General features: G+C 47.7%; 1 protein-coding gene and 1 pseudogene across 2 annotated transcripts in view; both read right to left on the bottom strand.

Annotated features, from left to right (window-relative positions):
* The window catches only part of LOC147461958 (sterol 3-beta-glucosyltransferase UGT80A2-like), a 57,342-nt gene that overhangs the window by 15,957 nt on the left and 18,855 nt on the right, over positions 1–22,530 (bottom strand). The window lies entirely within an intron of this gene.
* LOC147461959 (uncharacterized) lies at positions 487–20,152 on the bottom strand (annotated as a pseudogene).

Raw genomic sequence — 22,530 nt, 5'->3', positions numbered from 1 at the left:
GTCGTGACTATCCAAGCGTAGGGGTTCTCCTTGGCATGGCACTTTGTGTATCTGCAACTAGGAGTAGATGTAATACTACAACATAGTCACAATCGTGACACAATTATGAGAAGAAATGTTATCCTATCTCTAGCTCCATCCAGTACCATAATCAGGGTGTAATACATAATGCATGGGCAGGTAGGGTGTGAACAATCCACGTAAGATAGCGGTTGGATCTGCAAAAGCCCGGATGTGTCTCTCTTCCAGAGATCTATAGTAGTGCTCCTGGATCTCTCTCTGGTGTAGGCGAGGTGCCCTACGTCCATGGGTACATGGCCGTTTGCGAGCTCGTACCTCCTCAACCTGCTGTAGAGTCACTCCTCTCTGGATGGTCGGAGGTGGTGGTGCTCCTATGGTCCTCTGAAAAAAATATGTGAGCTGTCTCGCGCTCGTCTCTCACAGCTGATGCTGCCTAGAGGAGGAAGTCCCGATGTTGCTGTGCCTCTAGGAGGAAGCGATCGAACTGTCGCTGGTCTCTCGACTCAAAAATTTGATGTAGATTGGGTTGATCTGCAAACAAAGTCGAATATCTGCCTCTGATCTCCTCATATGCCCTACATTTGCATACATAATGCTCCTCGCTCTCAATCTCTGCCGTGCAAAGTCTGCAAATCCTCTCTGCTCTGGGGACGTGCAACTCTCCTTGAGGCTTGCCTCAATCTCTAGCTGGTGTGATGATACTCTGAGTTGTCCGATGGCGACCCGTGCTCTATGTGGCATGTAGATATCCATGTATCTCGGTCTTTGGATGAACCCATCTGCTAAAATGGTCAAGAAGTGGTCTCTGTAGTACTGCCTCTTCGTGGGAACAGGCTCTCTGGGTGTGATCCATGTCTCCCTGATGTATAGCTGCCAGAGATCCTCTCTGAGAACTCGATTCCTCTCGGTGTGTGAGAGACATATATGAGGGGAATCATAGTGAAAAGGAGGCAGATCTGTGATGTCCAAGCCATGGGATGTAAACCACTCGATGACCTGTGAGTACCATGTCCTCGTGTCCCCCTCCTGATGCAACTGTATCGATGCCTCAAAAGCTCTGCAGGTAAGTCTCTCTGGTGGAAGCTCTCGCATGCGCTGGATGAAGCAAACTATCTGCAAGAGGGCCTCTACTAGCATCGGTGGTGCAGCTAACTCTGCTCCGATGATGTCATGTGGTACTGAGGGTTTGTTGTGGAGCAAACGAGAGATCGTGATGATCTGTGGGCGCTCTATCTGTGCCCATAGAGATGTTGATAGCCCTGGTGCCCATACTGTAGCGGCATACATCATGACAGGTGTGACTAGAGTGTCAAAAATCCAACCCTTGGTACGAGGCTCCTAGAAGTGGGCTTGATGACATCTGCACTCTAAGGTGGCCAGCGCTGCATATCCTGGTGTAAGCCGGTCTCGGGCTGCCTAGGCCATGGAAAATCTGCCAATGGTGCAAATAAAAGTCACCCCCAAGTATACATATGAATCAACCACCTCGACCTGCCCGCCTACTGTTGTGAGTACTGCTCTGCTCCGAACTGTCCTAGAGGTGTGGAAGATCATAACCTTAGTCTTGCCAAGGTTCACTGTGAGCCCTCGATGTGTGCAGAAATCATCCAAGGCTCGTAGGTGTCTCTCTAGTCCCTCCTGTGTCTCAGAAACTAGAATGATATCATCAACATAGAGAATAATATGGACTGGTATACCTCCTAAGTCTGATCCCTCTCTGCCTGCTCGTAGAATGTATCTGCTATCTCGTCGATGTAGAGACCAAATAGAGTCGAGGAGAGGGGGCATCCTTGCTTCACACCAATGGTGCATCGCACTCTACCTATGACCTGTGCGTACTGGAGGTGTTGTGCCGTGTACACTTCCTGTGTGTAGACTCCCACTGATAGTCCTGTACTCAAGGTAGACCTCTCTCTCTCAGCTCTCGCGTCTCTCTGAGTAGGATGATGTCTCTACAATACATCACCTCTTCCCGTCTCCCTAGGTGTGTCCATAGAAAGCCGTTGCAGTTCCAAACTGCCATGTGTATCTCCTCGTAGAGTGTCCCATAGGCGTGCACGTGTCACAAACTGGTGACGTGGCTGGCCCCTGGACACACACACCTGCTAGCTCAGTCCCGGAAATCGCGTTGGCAGGCTGACACGTGGCAGTTGTACGAACGCCGCAATTTCGATGACTGCTCACGTGGCATTCTCTGCAAAACGCGTTGACTTGATGACGTGGCAGTGCGTACGGATTTTCGGAAATATCGCTGGCTTTTTTTAGCAGCTTTCAGATGGAAGATTTTTAAGGAATTGCTTTTGGAACTTTGCTTTTGAGTTAAAAGATTTTGGGGCTCTGCTTTTGGGCATTTCGTTGTGCCAATAAATAAGTGGGTTGGGCCTCATTACTCAGAGCATCTGGACACAGAGTCTAAGAGTGAGCGCCTGCCGACTCTCTTGTACTTTGAACACAGATTAATATAAAAAGAAATACAAAAGGGGCGCTAGTCTTTGGGGCCAATACCTCTGGGCACGGAACTACGCCGAGCCGTGTCGTCTTTGTGGACTGTTTTGAAGTGAATCTCTGTTGTGTCGCAGTAGAATCTTGACTTGGGGTGTCCAAGTTTGTTACAGTGGTATCAGAGCACGGCTGATTTCTCTTCTACCGGGAAGTCCGATCCTTTTTCTCACGACACTTATGGATTCCAACAAGAATCAGTCGACTTCTCTTGCATCTGCTAATGTGGGAGGAGATCACGAAGAAGATTTTAATGATCAAACATAGGAAGAGTACGGGCCACCTCGGCCTACTTAGTACGAACTTGAAGACATGGAACGTCAACAGCATGTTGACGAGTGCACAAAGCTAATGATTAAAATTGCGAAGGATCTGCAATTTGCAAAATTTTGTCAAAGTAATCCATCGTAGAAGTGCACACCCAGTGGCAGAAAGCCACAAAACCACCCATCAAACCGGCAATCAAGAAACCTCCTTCTCCGAGGATGTTTACAGAGCAAGAATTACAAGAGGTGGTTCAGACACAGATTAGTCAGCTTTTGGACGCAAACAACAAATCCAAAAAGCAAGAGAAAAAGAACAAGAAGGGGATTCACTTCCCCGGTTATTTGGGTCATCAATCTTCTTTTGCATCGGCAAGAAAGCACAAGGAGCGTGTACGATTTGAAGGACTACCCAGTTCTTCTTCTTCTTCTTCTTCTTACAGTTCTTCTAGCTCTTCTGACTTGAGCGAGGAAGATAGAAAAGGCAAAAAGCGAAGCAAAAAGCTAACCTTCGGAAAGGGAAAGAAAAAGGCAAAGAGGCCTAAATTTCGCCCAGTTTCTGACACTTCTGCAGAGGAGTTCGGACTCCGAACGACCACATGTTTTATGCAAAGAAGCATTTTTACAGAGCCAACCAATATGACTTTATCAAAGATAAAAGCAAGAAAGTAAAAGAATTCAAAGAAGGTGGACAATCCATTAAGTTCGAATCCTTTTCTGGGTTCCAAGATGCTCCAAGGGCTTTAGCCTTCATTCAGCAGTTTGACATAGCTTTCTCTGGAGGGCATTACTCAGAGCACTCCAAGATTAGGAGGGCTACATCTTTCTTCAAAGGAAATGCTCGAACATGCTGCTCCACCCTTCTTCTGAGGAAGGAAGCTCCAGTTAAATGGTTGAAATTCAAAAGGCTCTTTATTTCTTCTTGGCTGACTCGAGAGTATGAACGAGATATACGAACTGCTTGGAATCATCTTCGGCTGACCAAGGGAGATTCTTTGGACGCTTATTGCGAGAAATTTTGGAACTCTTTTCTACCAACCTCTTCATTTAAGAAGGTCTCGTTTTAGGAACAGATTGAGCGGTTTTACTGCGGACTCCCTACAGAGATTCAAGACTACTGCCTGGAACAAAAGTCGAATTCTATTGAGGAATTGGTGGGTCATATGAAATGGGGTTTTGCGATATATTCGGTAAATTTGACTTACCCCACTGATGAGATCTTGACTCAGAAAACCCAACAAACCTCTCACAATGAAAGTAGAAAGGAAAAGAGTTTCCAAGAAAAGAAAGACAAGAATACACGACCCCGCCTCACTCTTCGAGAGAGGACCAATTACATCAAAGAAGGGAAGTGTTTTGGATGCAGGGAACATGGGCACGTCCCTGCGAAGTGCCCCAAAAAGGCACAGCAAGAAAAACATGAAGATAGGCCACAGAGTCCGAGAGCAATTGAGGAACGTGGCAGAAAAGGCAAGATGAAAGCAGGACTGGTTCCAGATTGCATGGTTATTGACCCAAGCATGATTGATGAAAGTACAAAACTTCGTCAAGCTTGGGGTAAAGTGAAAGATCAAGAAGCCCTGATTTTCTTTGATGGAGGCCCCAAGGCCAACCTCATTTCACCTGAATTGGCGACACGGCTAGAGATTAGACCCGATCGGATGGGACCACCAGCAGAGGCAGTTCTAGCGGCACCCGAACGTGACATAGCCATTACACCTATCATTGGCAAACTTCGGTTGCATTGTCGGGGGTATTTGGGGCACAAGTACTTTTACATAATGCCCTTGGAAGGTTGTGATGTCCTCCTTGGAGTCCCTTGGTACCATAAGAACAACGCCATGGTCGATTATCGGGTAAAAAAAGCGACATTGACAAATGAAAAGGGCTGAAAATTTGTACTTGATGTAAAACTGAAGGGCGAGTCTGTCCCTATTGTATCGGCTTCGGCCGTTTCCAAATTAATGAAATTCAGTCTCTTTGTTTACTCTATCTATTTGAAAGAGTTAAAAGATGAACACAGAACAAACACGTATGAACTTGATAAAGAACGCCAAGATTTTCTCCACACTCATGCCAATTGCTTTTCTGAGGGCCTATTAGGCGAGTTGCCACCATCTTGTCCTGAGGATCACACTATTGTTCTGATACCTGGAAGCACACCAGTGTTAGCCGAGCCCAAAATAAAGAGATTATGAACCAAGTGAAAGACCTTCTGGAAAAGGGTCTTATCCAACCGAGTACTTCACCCTACTGCTCTCCGGCGTTGATTTTAAAGAAAGACGGATCTTGAAGAATGTGCATTGATTACAGAGCTCTCAATAAAATCACCATCAAGAATAGATTTCCGATTCCAAGGATCGATGATATTCTTGACCACCTACAGGGATCCTCTTGTTTCAGCAGGATCGATTTGAAAAGCGGATATCATCAGATCAAAATCTTGCCGAGAGATGTCTAAAAGACAGCCTTTCGGTCTTATATGAATTTTTGGTGATGCCCTTTGGCCTTACCAATGCTCTAGCGACTTTCTACCGAACAATGGATAGGATTTTCAGAGAGTACAAATCGTTTGTTGGCACTTTCTTTGATGACATTATAGTCTTCTCCATGGATGAGGCAGAACATAAACACCATCTGCTACAGGTCTTTCACGCGTTGCGAGATCACAAGTTAGTTATCAATGCCAAGAAGAGTGATTTTTTCTTACCAGAGATGCACTTTTTGGGACACATCATCTCAGCAACAGGAGTACAGATGGACCCGACCAAGATTGACACTATACGTGATTCGCCCAATTTGAAGAATGTTCATGAAGTTAGAAGCTTCTTGGGCTTATGTTCTTTCTACCAGCGGTTCATTCAAAAGTTTGCAAAAGTTTACAGAGGGAGCTTCCCCTTTGCACATTCTGACACAAAAAGGAGTCCCTTTCTCCTGGGGACCCACAGAGGTGACTGCCTTTCCGACTTTGAAAGAGAAATTGACTACGGGACCAGTATTGACTTCGCCGGATTTGCAAAAGTCATCGAAGTATATTGTGATGCTTGTGGTCGTAGTTTGGGTGCGGTCTTAATGCAAGAAGGCCATGTCTCTCACGTGACACATCCAACCCATGGACAAGCTACAGCACGACAAGGGTTCAGTCGGTCCAATCAGTCTAGATTAGAAGTGATATGGCACTTTTGTGAGTCTATTCGTAGACCGTGCATGCCCAGTCACTTAGTATAGATGCATATCCTCTGGTTGCACACAGCATGATCATAAGCATTCCCATCAGAACCCATCAGAATCCTTCAGGGAATTTTCCAGTGCATTTAGCTTATTTTACCTATTTTTGACATTTTTCGCTTATTATTTTTAAGTGACTTTTGTTGGAAAGTAGGTAGGGCAAATTGAGTAAGTTAGTATGTAAGCAAACCTAGACTAGCACTAATTGGCAGAAGAGGCAACAGGATCCAAGCTCAGCAAGCAACTTCTCAACAAGACCCCCCCTCCAAGCAAGAAGAACCATCCCCTAGCGTTTTCTCAACAAGAACATTGCCATCACCTGCATCAGCCTGGCGTTTCTCCATCAGAAGATCATCGCCACAGTACCCCCATCAACTAGCGTTTTTGAAGACCTTCCTTAGCGTTTTGGAAACACATCAGCCTAGCGGTTTTGCATGTCCCAGCGATTGCAAATTTTCAGCAGTAGAAACCTCAGCCTGCAGGGTTTTTCAGCCGTGAAGAACCTGCAAAAGTAAACCCTAAAGAGTAGCAGATTCAGCCCAGAAAGACCATCAGTTTTCAGCCCTAAACCTGCAGATTTTCAGCGACAAAAACCCACAGAAACAGCCCCCCAAATCAGAGTTTTTGGATTGTAGCAGATTTCAGCACATAGCGTTTTTGGACAGCAGTAGAAAGATTGCAGATTTCAGCCCTTAGGTCGGTCTCGTCGTCATCGCCGACATAGCCTAGACTTGCATCAGTCACATGCATTTAGTTTGTACCAGATTGTACAATCATAAGTAGACCACTCTCGCCAACGAGATTTCGGCCTTCGGAGGAGGGTTTTACAACGTCTCTGGTGTCGTATCTCTCTTCTCTCTCTATCTCTCAGTCTCATACACTTAAACGCACAGTGTCCATTCACTTTGTTTGTGATCATAGCATTCTCTCATGAAGAACGGAAGGCTCTACCTTCCATAAGAACAAAAGGAACCTTGAGCACAGTTCGGAGCACTCATCTTGAGCAAAGCGCAAACATTCATTCCGCTGCACCTAACAATGTCATTGCCTATGAGAGCCGATTGTTTTCAAGACCGGAATTGACAACACAGATTTAAGAGAAAGAGCTTTTGGCGGTTATCCATGCTCTTACTCAGTGACGACATTACCTACTCGGAGCTGATTTTACGGTCTTCACTGATCATCAGAGTTTACGCTACTTCTTGTCACAAAAGTAGCTTTCGGAAAAGCAGATGCGGTGGGCTAACATTTTGTCACAGTTACACTCCCAGATTGTCCATGTACAGGGACAAAAGAACTTGGTGCAAGATGCTTTGTCCCGGAAGCCGTTAGTCTTGGTTATTTCTGCGATTCATCATAGAAGCTTCGAGGACATGGTCGATCAGTACACCACAGATCCAGATTTTTCTGATATATTCAGTCGAATACAGAATGGGGAGATAGTAGCAGGATATTCCATACGGGATGGCTACTTGATGAAGAAAACGATGTTGTGCGTTACACAACCGTTGAGGGAAAAGGTTCTAACTGAATGCCATTGTCCACCTTTACGGGTCACCGCGGCATTGACACCACCTTGAAAGGTGTGGAGCGTTACTTCTTTTGGCCGAGACTCAAGAAGGATGTGGACGATTTTGTACGCAGTTGCTTGGTATGCCAAAAGGTCAAGTTTGACAGGCATAAAGCACAGGGATTGTTCCAGTCTTTAGCCATTCCCACCCGCCCCTCGGAAAGTATTGCTATGGGTTTCATTTTTGATCTCCCAAAGACACAGAGTGGGCATGACGGCATTTGGACTGTCAATGACAGATTTAGCGAGCAAACTCACTCTGTTCCAATGAAGAAAACAGTCAAGCCGGATCATTTAGCGAGACTATTCATTTCACAGATTTTCAGATTACATGGCATGCTTGAGACAATAGTCTCTGACAAAGATCCCCAATTCACGAGTTTGTTTTGGAAGGTTATTTGGGAGAACATTGGCACACAGTTGCAGTTCTTGTCATCTTTCCACCCGCAGACAAGTGGGCAATATGAGATTGCAAATTCAATCGTATTGGACTTGTTGAAGTCTTACATTTCTTATCAGAAGACTCAATGGGAAAAAAATTTGCCCTTGGTGGAATTTGCCTACAATAACACGATCCACTCTTCGACGAGGAAGGCGCCATTTGAGATTATTGAAGGTGCTACGAAGGTTCCACCCTTCCTTAGCACGAAACATAAGATTTTTAAAGCCGACCAGTACACGAGGGACTTGGACACTGCTTTTGCCAAGGTCCGGGAGGCTTTAGCGAAATCTCAAGAAAGACACAAGAAAGAGCAGATCAACACCGTCGCGATTTAAAGTTAAAGGAAGACGATTGGGTACTCTTACGTTTTGATAAGGCACGCCTAAGAAATAAAAAGGGAAAGGAACGGCTTTTTCCAAAGCTTAGCATGAGATACTATGGACCTTTCTAGATAAAAGAAAATATAAATGATGTCTCCTTTAGACTAAGCTGCCCGATACTTGGAAGATTCACAATGCTTTTCATGTGAGTCTCTTGAAGCCTTTTAAAGGCGATGTGCCCGATGATGGGGAGGCAGAGGAGCAACCCGAAGTGGAGGAAAGCAAGGAGATACTCGTTCCACAACAGATATTGGCACACAAGGATAGAAAGATTAAAGGTAAAGTGATTAGGCGGTTCTTGGTTAAATTCGAGAACTATCCTGCATTGGATGCGAAGTGGATCGAGGAGCAAGACCTAGCAGACACTCCTCAGATTTTGGAACTTTACCTTGAAGCATTCGGTTTAGCATAGTCTACTCCGATAGAACCTCGATTTCAGCATGGGTGAATCTAGTGCAGCGGGCTTGCACAAGAGGGGAGTCACTCCGCTCCTTTGTCAGCGGATTACCCTGATTTTGATATAGAGTCACTGATGTCCCTTTGGGTTACTGATGGGCTGACAGTATTCTGCTGATTGACTTCATGAACTGGAATTCCTGAAAATGAAACTGATTGATTTGTACTTGACTTGTTTGAGTGCAGGAACTAAAAGACGAAATGACCGCAGCATTTCGGTCTCATAAATCTCTATAGACATGATTGCAATAAGGATTAGTTAATCGAGCATCTATGAGGTCCCGACTGGATCTAGATGCGATTACTAAATACGTTGCCGATTAATCATGGTCTGAGATTTGGAATGAATTTGAATGTGATTTGTCATGCGATGTCCTGTGATGTGACTATCGATTTGTACAAGTGCTAGATGGGTTGTGTCTAGTGCGTCGGTACTAACAATCGGTGTCTACTAAGACAGTTTATGGCCTCTGTGTGTTTTGCAGGCGTAATCAAGGGCGATTACAATTCTTTCAAGAGGGGGTATGTCACAAACTGGTGACATGGCTGGCCCTTGGACACACACCTGTTGGCTCCGTCCCGGAAATCGTGCTAACAGGCTGACACATGGCAGTTTACGAACGCCGCAATTTTCGCTAACTGCTAACGTGGCATTCTCCGCGAAACGCATTGACTTGCTGACGTGGCAGTGCGTACGGATTTCGAAAATCACATTGGTTGTTTTTAGCAGCTTTTGGATGGAAGATTTTCAAGGTATTGCTTTTGGGAACTTTGCTTTTGAGTTAAAAGATTTTGGGGCTCTGCTTTTGGGCATCCCTTGTAGCAATAAATAAGTGGGTTGGGCATCATTACTCAGAGCCTATGGACATAGAGTCTGAGAGTGAGCACATGCCGACTCTCTTGTACTTTGAACACAGATTAATATAAAAAGAAATACCGAAAGGGGCGCCAGTCTTTGGGGCCAATACCTTTGGGCACGGAACTACGCCGGGCCGTGTCGTCTTTGTGAACTGTTTTGAAGTGAATCTAAATTGTGTCACGGTAGAATCTTGACTTGGGGTGTCCAAGTTTGTTACACCGCGTGTCCCTATGCTATGGCCTTGCCATCAATGATGACACCACAATCTCTATATGAGGCCCTCTTCCCCTCCTTGCGGGCTTGGTGTACTCTAGGCATGCATTGGCGCCGGTGTGCCACTTGCATGGGTGTGAGATCGTCATCTAGGTAGATGGGTGGTCCATCAAGCCCTCTCAAGATCACCCTCTTGCGAAGGAAAGTAGTCCATGCTTCTTCAGAGGAGAAGTGTAGGATGAGGGCTCTCTTCCTTGTAAGGTCTTTACCCGCTCTCCAAGATTTGATGAAAGGGGGTGATTCCTCTTCATTATAGCCGAGTTTCTTGCATAATGCCTTTCCATCAAACTCGGGGGTGGAGCTTCCTTTTCCATAATGCCTGTGACACGGATGTTGAGATGCCAAGCTTGTCTCATCTTCTCCTCCTCAAGGGTGGTGTGCACAATGAGGACTTCCTCCTATTGTCCCTCCTCTTTTCCCTCCTCCTTGATGTTCTTCACTACCTCGACCCACCCCTCTTTAGTGGCTTCTAATTTGTCCTCAATGCTACCGGTCAAAGCCTTGGTAAGTTCCTCTTTGAGGGATTCCTTTGTGTCCGTGGTCATCTCTCCTTCTTCGGGGGTGAGAGATGTGATCGAGGCTTTGAGGAGCTCGATTTTGTTCTCTCATGTCCTCCCTCTCTTTGGTCCATTCTTCTCGCCTCTTCCGCCATTCCTCCTCCTCTTGCTCCCTCTCCATCTCCCATCTCTCCTCCTCTTCTTCCATGCTTCTCTTTCTTTGTTGTAGGTTTCTCCCTCCTCGAGCTTGGAGAGGCGGTTGATGAGGGTGTTAAGGGCGGAGTTCGTCATGTTTTCCTTGATTGTGGCGTGTATTTTGTCGTCCATCTTCAACATTTCTTCCTTTGTTGCTCCCTTTGCCATGTCGACGGCCTCAATCCTTGCTTCGGGTGGTGGTCAAACTTCAAAGTGATCAAGATGATCAACAAGACAAAGGCAAGAGGGCCATGATGGGGGGGTATGTATGTATTTGTATTTGTGGATGTGGATGTGTGTGTGTGTCTGTGTGTGGGTATGAGGGGAAATGTGGGCGTGTATATATGTGGGTGTGTATGTGTTTGGATGTGTGTGGGTGAGAGCGGATGGGCTTGGAGGGGGCTGGGTGTGAGAGGGTGGTGCAGGAGTGTGTGCTTGAGGGGTTGGGTGTTAAGGCCTATAGGCGAGGTTTGCAGCTCAGGCGGGGATGAGGAGCAGGGTGCAGCAGGTGGCGCGCGTCTCCAAGTCACCAGCAAGGGCAATGGCAGGCGATGGCGATGTAGCAGGCGGTGTCGTAGCTCAGCAACAGGTGACCGGCAGGGACCACGCTAGCGCGAGCAGGCAGGGGATGGTGGTGTCGCACGGAGAGAGAGAGAGAGAGAGAGAGAGAGAGAGATGAAATGTTATATTAACGTCTTCAAAAGGCCAAAATGACCTATGAGACCAAACTGATACAAAAGTGGTGGTGAATCTGTTACAATGTCTGGGTACCTTAGTACTAAAGTACTAAGTGTGAAAAGTGTGAAAGTGTGAAAATAAATGTGAAAGAGAGAGAGAGAGAGAGAGAGAGAGAGAGAGAAAAGGCCCCTGCTACGCGAACCCTACCCCTGCCTGCGCGAACCCTGCCCCTACCTGCGCAGGAACCCTGTTTCTACTGCGCGCGAACACTAACTTCGCGATTCTGCCTGGTGCTTGCGCGCGAAACTTCACTGTGGCTGCGCGCGAAACTGCTGCCTGCGCGTGGCGACCTTGCTGCCTGTGCAAAGCCGCTGCCGCCAGCCCGAAACCCTAACTGTGCGAAACCCTGACTGTGGGCTGCGCGCATTTGTCTACTCCTTGAGAGAGAGAGAGAGAGAGAGAGAGAGAGAGAGAGAGAGAGTCGAAGCTTCACTTTGGGTCCTGCTTTTATCATTTGCCAGTCTCGCCCATTCCTCATGGCGGCTTTGCCGGTCTCGAGTGCTCCTCATGGCGCTCCATCACCACTTGCCTGTCGCGTGGATTGCCCTGGCGACCTATTGACACGCATTGACTCCAAAGTACACCACTTGGCTCAGCATGCCTTAGTTGGCCGGATGATTGGACAATCTCCACCCCGATCTTCTATCCGTGATTGGTGTCAGACTGCATTGGGCACTACTCAGGGACAAATCTCGGAGCTTACACTCCTTGGCAAAGGCATATTCATGGTACGTTTTTCAGATCCTGCCACCGCCTCAGCTCTACTGGCTCGCTCTCCGATACTCTCTGATCGCAGGATGATATACTTGACGAGGTGGTATCCCGAGTTTTCCACTGAGGAGTTTGACAGTCGACACCTTATTCCCAGATTCCCTCTGACACTCTCCTTTCCGGATATGCCTCTCCATTTTATCGATGAACATCTCGTCTAGATGATTGCTGCTCATTTTGGCACGGTAGTTCCACGATCCTGCATCTTCTCATCTCGCCCACCTCGCATTCAGGTCTTTGTGTTTGGGGATACTTCATTACCAGATAGAGTTACTATGGATGTGCGCGATCGAGACTACTCTCTCCGTATGGTAGTCACTGGCCGCCCAGGACAGTGCTTACGCTGTCACGAGATGGGACACTTGGCGCGAGATTGCCCCACCCTGCCACGACACCGGCGGCAACAAAAGCCGGCCTGCAACAGTCATGTTCAGCCACGTGGTCAGCGTCAACAGCCGGTTCCTCCTTCTTTCCCATCTACTACTCAAGCACCTCAACAACCTAAAGGCGCTCCTCGAGCTCCTGTCCTCCATGTTCCTCCCTCAGCTTCAGCTCCCACTGAGGTATCATGGCAGACAGTGGGTCGTAATCATTCCTTCCATCCTCGTCAGCAACCAACAACGCAGCCAGCTCCCAGTGTTACCTCTCCTGCTCCCTCGCAAGTTTCCACCACCCCCTTACCCCCTGCATCTCCTCGCCATTCTTCTTCTTCGCGACAGGATCACTTGCCTCTGCTACCAGCTCCTCCTTCACCTGCAGTTCCCCCACCCGCTCCTTCCCCTCTTCCTGAGGTCCCTGTTCCCATGCAGATGGATCATTCACCGCTACTACCTCTCCCTTCTCCTCCTCTTCCTCTCGCCCTTACTCTCCCCCCTCCGCCTTCTGGTCCTCCTCCTCCCTCAACAGCTCATACCTACGTCTCACGCAGTTTTCTCAGCTCTTGTCCTCTTTCCTGGGGCACTCATCGGCGGGCTGAGATGTGCGGTGACTCAGAAGGGCCATTGCGGGTGCAGCTCTATCTTATGCATCACAAGACAGGTTGTGTTCCCTCTTTAATACGCAGTCGCTCTCAGCCTACCCATTCCTTTTTCCTTCCATTCCACGCTGCTCAGGAATGGACCGAGGATCAGGTTCTACATTTTGTGCACGCACAGACTATGGCTCAGCTTCATTTATGGTTGTCTACTTCCGCTCCTGATGTTTTGTCTCCTCACTACCCTTCACGTATTGGTGCTATGGAGTGGAGTGATGTTTATGCTTGCTATTCATTGCCTATGGTCATTCATGTATCCTCAGATGTGGTGCTTCCTATGTCTATGCGCATTTGGGGTGTCAAAGCTGCAGCATTGGTAATGCAATGTAAACAAGTTGAGGTACGCAGTTGGTGCGATGAGACACCATATCTTAGAGAGGGCTTGCGGGTAGCTTTCCTACCGCCTGAAGCTCACCCCTTGGATGGCCCAGCTGCCCGCAGTTAGTCAGATGCTATTCAAACTCTTTCATGCAGTCTATGGATTTACATGTAGTTTTTTGGAATGCTAATGGTTTACAAACTTCTCGGGTAAAAGGTTCCTGTCAGCTTTTACTTCGCAGAGATTTACACACTCATGTAGTGGGCACTGTGGATATATTGCTAGTACAGGAGCATAAGATTGCCACTCCCTTTCGCAATCTCATGCCCTCGGGCGCCCGCACTTTTTGGGAGCGAGCCTGCTATGGGCCTTCATGGACAGAGTTGCGGTGTATGCATCTCAGTGGGACCACGTTACTTGGCCTCAGTTCAGCAGCATGGCACCCTTGTCGCTGGCAGAGCAGTTTATGTTTCTATTTGGATTCGGGAATCTATCATTGGTTTTATGTCAGTCTATGCACCCACTACTCCTCGGGAGAGGGCTACATTTTGGTCCTCTTTGGCTGTTGTTCTACCTGCTGTAGACTCTTGGGTTGTTGGAGGTGACTTCAACAACGTTGAGAGCGACTCTGATTGGCGAGCCATCACACCTCCACTTCTATCATCCATCTCTCCCGATGAGAACCCAGCTTGGGATCGATTTCTTCTAGCTATTCAAGGTGTTGACGCCTAGCACTTACCCTCTTTTGGTCATCACCCTGATACACTTCATTACTCTTGGGGGTTTCAGAGACAGCATGGGAGATTATTAGAGTGACTCGATCGTTTTTACATTGGCCCTTGGGCAGTAGCTCTAGGCGGATTCACTACTACATGGAAAGGGACCAGCCTCTCAGATCATTTACCCATCTCATTGTTTATCTCCTTCACTAGATCCTCTGCACAGAGACGAGGCTGCTGCATCCCTGACAGTGTTCTCACCACCCCAGTATTGCAGTAGCAGATTCGTGACTTATGGTCCTCGGATGCTTCTTATTGTGGACCCCCTGGAGAGTTTCTTGCTCATTGCATTACTCAGTATTTACTGTCGTGATCAGACCGCTATTATTCATCGTCAATTGAGAGTACGGGAGTATGATCTTCACATCCCTCTTGGTTCCACTCACCGCTTGCTTGAGGAGTGGCCTCAGGATGCATACCTCGCTGCTAGACAGACAAAGCTCACAGAGGAGATTCGTCGCGTACAGGATGCTAGGTCTGAGTTCACTCATCATGCTTCAGTATCTCATTGGATAGCTAAAGCTGATCGAATGAATAAAGACTTCTTCGCTGCGCATAAAGAGCGCCCTCCTGGCACCACCCTTCGGACTTTGTGCGATGCTCAGGGGACACTACATATGCATCCTGATGTTATACTTGATATGTCTGCAGATTATTTTGAGACATTGTTCACTGCTGATGTATGCACTACTGAGGTTTTACTTGCCCGTGAGCAGATCTGGCATCACACGAGACACCGTTGTACAAACACTATGGCAGAGATCTTGTTGGCACCTTTCACACTTGCAGAGCTCCATGCTGCTATAGAGAGTCTTGATCCATCCTCCTATCCAGGAGAAGATGGCCTCACTAGAGCTTTCTTTTTGACATATTGGGATGTATTGCATATACCACTGCTTCGCGGTTGTCAGGACATCTTTGCATCAGGATATATGCATCCGGATCTTTGTTCAGGTCTCATATCTCTTATTCCGAAGGGGGGTGACACCACTCAGCTCCGACAGTGGAGACCTATTACCCTACTCCCTTCGGTCTATAAGATATTAGAGTTAATGATCAACCATCGCTTGCGGCCGTTCTTACCAGATATTATTCATACTTCTCAGACAGGCTTTGCCATGGATCGATGCATCCTCGATAATATCTTCACTTTTTATGAGGCAGTAGAGTGGGCCAGATCATCTTCTGAGTCTCTCGCTTTTTTCATCCTTGACTTCGAGAAAGCATACGATCGTGTTGAGTGGGACTTTCTTGAACTTTAGCTAGGAGGGTTTTCCTTCGAGATGGATCTTAGGCATTTCCGCTCTCTTCAGGACTGCCAGCAGTGCTATTACTACTGGTGGCCGTGTCAGTCGCAGTTTTGAGCTTTCTCGATCTGTCCGTCAGGGATGTCCTCTAGCAGCATATCTGTATCTGTTTGTAGGAGAGACTATGTCCGACTTTCTTCGTGCTCAAAGTCATGCATTTTGTGGCTTGACCATGCTTGTACCTACAGCTCCTGACCTTATCGATCAGGAGTTTGCTGATGACACTACGCTCATGTTACGCTATTTGCTAGCTGCTCTTGATGCTATGCAGGAGGCCCTAGAGGTTTTTTGCATTGCTAGTGGTCCACGCATTAATTGGCATAAATCCTATGGGTTACTGGTTGGCAGTGATGACATACCTACTTGGGGGGTAGCTGATGGTTTCACATGGCTGCGACCGGGTCAGACATGCAGATATCTAGGCTTTCAGGTTGGATTCGATGTTACCTCACAGCAGCAGTTTGCACCCGTACTACAGTCTATTCGCAGGAAGCTATGCCATTGGTCTTCACGTCATCTGTCATTGGCTGGCCGTGCATTGGTCGCCAACCAGGTCATTCTGGCTACAGTATGGTGTACGGCTTCTTGCTGGATGTTACATTCTGGTGTGATAGCTCCGCTCCGCCGCTTAGTGCGGAACTTTTTATGGAGTGGCACAGATGGGACTACTAATACCCATGCTCGAGTTCGCTGGTCCACGATTATTCGTCCTAGGTCAGAGGGAGGCCTTGGCATTATTGATCCAGAGTTACAGAGCCGTGCCCTTCTTACCAAGCTTATTGTTCGGGGTCTTTTCCCCGGACAAGAACCTTGGAAGATGCTTCTTCAGGCCGCTCTTTGCGCAGTGACTCCACGACTCGGCACTAGAGATGGTCATACTTGGCAGACAGGGTATCGTTTTCTCTTTATTGATGCCCCCTTGTCCACCGCCTCCCTCTCACCCTTCATCCGATCGCTCCTTCAGATTTGGGTTTCCATGCGACGCGCTATCATATGCTCACCTCCCTCATGTCGTGAGGAGATTGAGCGCCAGCCCCTCATTTGGAATGCTGCAGTTCTTGATTCTTCAGTTTATCCACCCCGTCAGCTTGGAGAGAGGACTCACATTGATTGGGTTGCCTGGGACACTGGCCCTGCTGCCTCTATGCGGTTGTTTCATGAGTCACGTATGCTGGATGCTGATTTTATGGCAGAACATTATGACATTGGTCGCGGGGTGACAGACAGACTGCTTGAGATTGATTCCGCCGTTTCTTCACAGTGGGATGCAGTCATGAGAGGCACGGTTCAGATGCCTCCCAATTGTGGCTGGGAAGGCCTCTTTGCTCAGAGCACCCTCTTATTAGCTCGTTTAGACACCATGCTATTCACAGTTGATACTGACCAGTCTCAGGGGATTCATGCTAGATTGACAAATGATGCCACCTCTCCGCACCTTGCCCTTCCCGGAGCTCGATGGGAGGCCATCAGAGTAGTTGGCTCCCGCGGGAAGCGTCATTGTGTTGACCCTCGTTTCGCTTCCGCCGATGCTGCACTTTGGAGGCTTTGGGTGTGGGAGGGTCGTGCCCTATCTCAGTTTTATTGGGACCCAAGCGAGTGGCATTGGCCTCACTCTGACCCCACCGGTGCACCAGTATCCTTCTTTGAGTACACTATCAGGATTGGACGGTTAGCATTGATGAGACAGCAGCCAGAGCAGCCCACTCGTATGCGTTTCTGGTTACATTTAGGCCTCTCCCATGCCTATCTGCAGCAGTTTTCTGGGATTTACATGCGGCTCGTCGTATTTCTTTTTTCATGTGGATGATTGCACATGCGAGACTTCCAGTTGGGACTTGGCTAGCTACTATGGGTCATGATCCGATATGTACTCGCTGTCCTTTGCGACTACTTGAGTCACCTGCACACTGTCTTTGGTCATGCTCAGCTTCCCATGTACTTTGGCTTGCAGTTTGCTTTCTACTTAGCAGAGCAGGTGTTCAGCATGGATTTCTTACTTGGGGATCTGTCTCATGGTTGATGCCGATGCCCAGCCCCCATCTTTTCTACGAGGGCTCAGACACAGATCCAGCCTTTATGCTCACATTGACTGGTTATCGGCGAGGTACTTTGGCTATGCTACCACAGATTGCTTGGCAGGGGGATTCTCAAACACGTGATGAAGTTTTTTCAATCATCACTAGTATTACACTATGGAATGTTTGGAGAGCTCGTTGTCTCCACATTCTAAGTGCGGCTCCACAGCTCCTTCAGGATACCCTCACTGTCATTTGGCTGGACATCATTCATACGCTGATTTGGCAGTGGGATTCATCCTCAGGTACATCTCGAGCAGCCGAGGCACACCGATCTACCTTCCTTCGGCGTTGGGCTCGATCCCCACTCTTCTTCACACTTACAGGTGGCCAGATTACGTGGCATTATGCCCCTCCTCGGTGGTTTCTCCTCCACTCATCACACCGACCACCATGAGATTGTTCAGGTCGAGTTGTCACTATAGTGGCTCTCCTCCTTACATTCAGCTTGTACACCCCACGTGATAGGCTATTTTGGCATCCGCTGGGGATTATATTGTACTCAGTAATATACAACCCTAACTTTTTCCAAACAAAGAGAGAGAGAGAGAGAGAGAGAGAGAGAGAGAGAGAGAGAGAGAGGAAAGGCTCTCCATGCTGATAACAAGTTGCTGATACAAGTGACCAAGGGTGGTCCAGCATAGAACCGACATCCCAACTGGATAGACCCGAAGTGTACACAATAGAGACTGCTACGACACTGCCAACTGCTCTTGCACATGAGACCATTGTCACGGTCTCAACATGGGCTGGAAACCCCAACACAGATCCACCTCCTAGCATAGAGAGAGAGAGAGAGAGAGAGAGAGAGAGAGATGAAATGAAATGAAATGAAATGAAATGAAATGAAATGATATATTAACGTCTTCAAAAGGCCAAAATGACCTATGAGACCAATCTGTTACAACATAGTGAATCTGATACCATATCAGGAATCAAAAAGAACTAAAACAAAAATACAACTATTAGAAAGTGGGACCAATTTGTATGGATGTGCCAGCTAATACAAAAGGTGCCCAGTACACTGTGTAGTACAATGAGAGAAGCGGGGGGGGGGGGGGGGGGGGGGGGGGGTGGGGGTGGGATGGATATGGTAGAGATCCATCCTCATCCGCACTCTGGCCGTCGAGAAAGTATGGCTCGAATCCTCTGTTGTAGTCTCCGTCTATACTGTGTAGCTCCTCTCCTCAATCGCGGTCTTCTAGATCTCCCTAGCTCCAATGCTCGGTCTATGAGAATGCCAGTAGTGGTAGTATGAGTGCGGGCAAAACTCTACAATGGTGGCATGCTCCTCTAGCTGCCCCTCTCGGTGTCCAATATCTAGTGTAAAGAAATCTGTAATCTGTCTCTGGGACTGTCTCTCTCGAGCTCTCCTCAGTAAAGTGTCTCTATGCCTTTGTAACTCAAGTAGATACAGTCCAAGACATCTCTGATCCTCATAACTCATGACCCTAGATAGAGGCCCAAAACCCTCTCTGAATTGACAATGGAAACAGCCTCGTATCTCTTAGTATACTATGCAATGGCATATGTAATGTAACTCGGTCTTTGGCTCTAGATGACATAAGCGGCATATCCTGCTATCTGCTGGTATCCCTCTGAATCTGCCAGTCTCAATCTCGAGCTGATGTGAGGATGTACGTATCTGGCCAATGGCACAACGCAAACCATGAGAAAGATGTGTGTCCATATAGCTAGGTCGAATCACAAACCCATCCTCTGTGAGGTGGAGAAGATGCTCCCTATAGAACGCCATCTTCGTGCCCAACTCTTGTACCGGCTCTATCCATGTCCTCCTCGTGTCTAGCTGGATCAGATCCTGACGAATGAGTCTAGTAATCTCCTCCCGTGTCAGAGACATCAAGGGTGCCTATAGCGAATACTGAAAAGCAGGCAGCCTGTCCATGGTGAAGCCATGTGTCTAAAACCATGATGTCATTTGTGCATACCAGCATGATGTATCCCCCGGTAGAGCTAGCTGTCTGGAGGACTCTAGGGCCAACCTGACATATCTATCTCTGGTAGTGTCCCTTAGGCTGTGTACAAAGGAGACTGATTTGGTAAGCGCCTCAATCTCCATAGGAGGGACAGCTAACTCCGCTCGAATGATATCATGCAGTACGGAGGCCTTCGCTCTAATCAACCGAGGCCCAACCTTCCTCGTCTACAGAAAGTCCCCAAACCTGCATCCCATATAGCATAGTAGAGGCAACCAAAGTATCAAAGAGCCATAACTTTGTCCTAGGCTCCTGGAACTGAACCTGCGAACACATCCTCTCCAATCCTCCCAAATCCTCATAAGCTCTAGTCAGTCTAGTCTCTGCTACTCTTCTCAAAGAAAATCTCGGCCCAGTAAAGACTACCCCTAGGTAAGTGTATGCATCTGTGGCACAATCTCCTGACCATGCGTGAAAGTAGGTGTTGATCTCCTGATCCACTGTGGTGTGGTGTTAAACACCGTAATCTTGGTTTTACCAAGGTTTACACACGATCCACTATCCTCTGCAAAACTGTGTAGTGCATCCAAATGTCGCTACATACCCTCTGGTGAGTCAGATATCAACACAATATCATCAGCATATAACACAATGGGATCCACGTCCTGCCAGCTGGGCACCTCTGTCACCCTCTCTATCAATGTAATCAGACACCTCATCAACATACGTACCAAATAGAGTAGGAGACAATGGGCAGCCCTGTTTCACCCCAATAGTAGAGTGAACTAAATCAGATACCCCTTCCGGAGTGCGTGCATGTCCCATCACTAATCTATACAAAGCCAAAAACCCCCAAATCAACTCTATGGGCACCCCCATCTCCTGCAATCTGCGCATCAATCAAGCTCTTGGTACTATGTCAAATGCTTTGCGGAAATCCACAAGCTACATAAATCCGCCTCCCATGTGACCTGCCCTCCTCAATGATGGCTCTGAGTGTCAGAATATGATCAAGAGTGGAGAAACCCCTTTGAAACCGGCTTGACTCTTTGCTCATACACCCTCACCCTTTGTCCAATCACTCAAGTGCTGCTCAAGAATGGATGCATACAACCGTGCCAATGTGTGTCCACTCTCCACCATAATAGTGCGGTAGTTCCCAGGCTCTGTAGGATCACCTGCCTCGAAGATAGGTAAAATAGTAGACAACCCCTCCAAGTCTCAGGTAACCCCTCACACATGGCACGATTGAACAACACTGCAAAAACCTTCATCAACATATTCCTAGCATGTATGAAGTGCTCCACTACTAGACCGTCATGATCATATGCCCTCCGGGTCCTCATCTTGTCAATGGCCCTTTGTACCATCCGAGTGGTAAGAAGTGCTCGTAGATGGGCATGGCTCTGTAGGGTCTAGAAGGGGTTCCTATCCAAGAACCGTATATAACAATGTCGCATATTGGCCCCACACATCAAGTGAAGTAATCACTGGGGGAGGGCTCTGATATAAGTCTCGCTGCATCTGAGCCAGGTAAGCTCGCTTCTTCCATCGCATAAGGCACCGGGAGGCAATCCGAGACTGTCTGTAAGTGATGACTCCTAAAAGAAGATCCCTATGAAGCTGGGCTCTCATTTCTCTGCACTCTTCATCATACCAACTATTATGGGCCATGCTCCCAGAATGGCGTCTCCTGTCCAGCTGAGTGTGTGGGTATGCCACTAATGCAGCACCATGCAGTGTCACTCAATAGAGTGATGCACTCCTCCACTGAGAGGCATGTACCAGTTGTGCCAGTTGTGCCTTCCCGTGCGAGCTGTGAGAGAGTAAAGTCATTGCCGAGGAAAATACCTGTCTTCTTGAGAGTAGGCCTTTTCCTCAAGAATTCTTCCAAGGAGGGGAAGTGACGTATGAGAGCTCTCTCCTATGAAGACTCTCCCGGGCCATCACTTTTCTTGCCTACTCTCCATGCCTTTGTGTGCAAAGGCTTCTCCACCCCCATCATGGATGTGAGGCTTGACCTCTTTCTCCACATTGTTTATGTCCTTGAGGCCGGTCACTCTCACATGTAGAGCCCGCATCCGCCTTCTTTGTTCCTCTTCGAGGGTCATGTTGATAAGCGTCGATGTACAAGGAGCGACCTCAATCCATTTTGCGGCCTCGTCCGCCTTCTTCTCTGTCTTTGTTATCATATGAGGCCTCAACCACGATCGGTGGTGCTTCCATCTCTACTCTAATGATCTCATGCGGGACTGAGGCCTTAGCCCTAATCATTCCATAGATCATATCAATGCTCGCTCCATCGATCTCCATCCCTCATATGTGCGTCCGGATCTACTCTGATCATCTAAGGCCCCATATTTGTACACCATAGAGTATGATTGATGTGACCATTGTCAAAAGCCATAGCTTAGTCTGTGGCTCCTCGAACTACACTTGTGCACACATCCTCTCTAGTCCGCCCAATGATGCATATCCTCTAGACAGAGCCTTGCCTTAGTTGCCCCTCTCAAGGAGAAAATGGGCCAACTAAAGACCACTCCAAGGTAGGTATAAGAATCCACATACTCTAGAATCTCCTATCCATATAAGAAAGTAGGCAATGATCTTATGCTATGGTGTGGAACACCATGGCCTTGGTTTTACCAAGGTTTACTGACAAACCATTGTTTTGCACAAAAGTGTGTAAGCCCGAGGTGTTGCTGCGTAGCCTCTAGGGAGTCTGCTATAAGCACAGTATCATCAGCATACAACAAAAGTGATATCGAAGTGCCATGGGCTCCTCTGCCTCCTGAGCTCCCAATGTAGTCCAAGATCTCATCAATATATAATCCAAAGAGGGCCAATAAGAGTGTATCTATGACCCAAAGTGGAAAATCTCCTCCACG

Source organism: Adiantum capillus-veneris, chromosome 3 (genome assembly GCF_014529385.1).
Source record: "Adiantum capillus-veneris isolate H3 chromosome 3, ASM1452938v2, whole genome shotgun sequence".
Lineage (NCBI taxonomy): Eukaryota > Viridiplantae > Streptophyta > Polypodiopsida > Polypodiales > Pteridaceae > Adiantum > Adiantum capillus-veneris.
The sequence above is the reverse complement of the archived record's forward strand: the minus strand, read 5'-3'. Positions and strand labels throughout refer to the sequence as shown.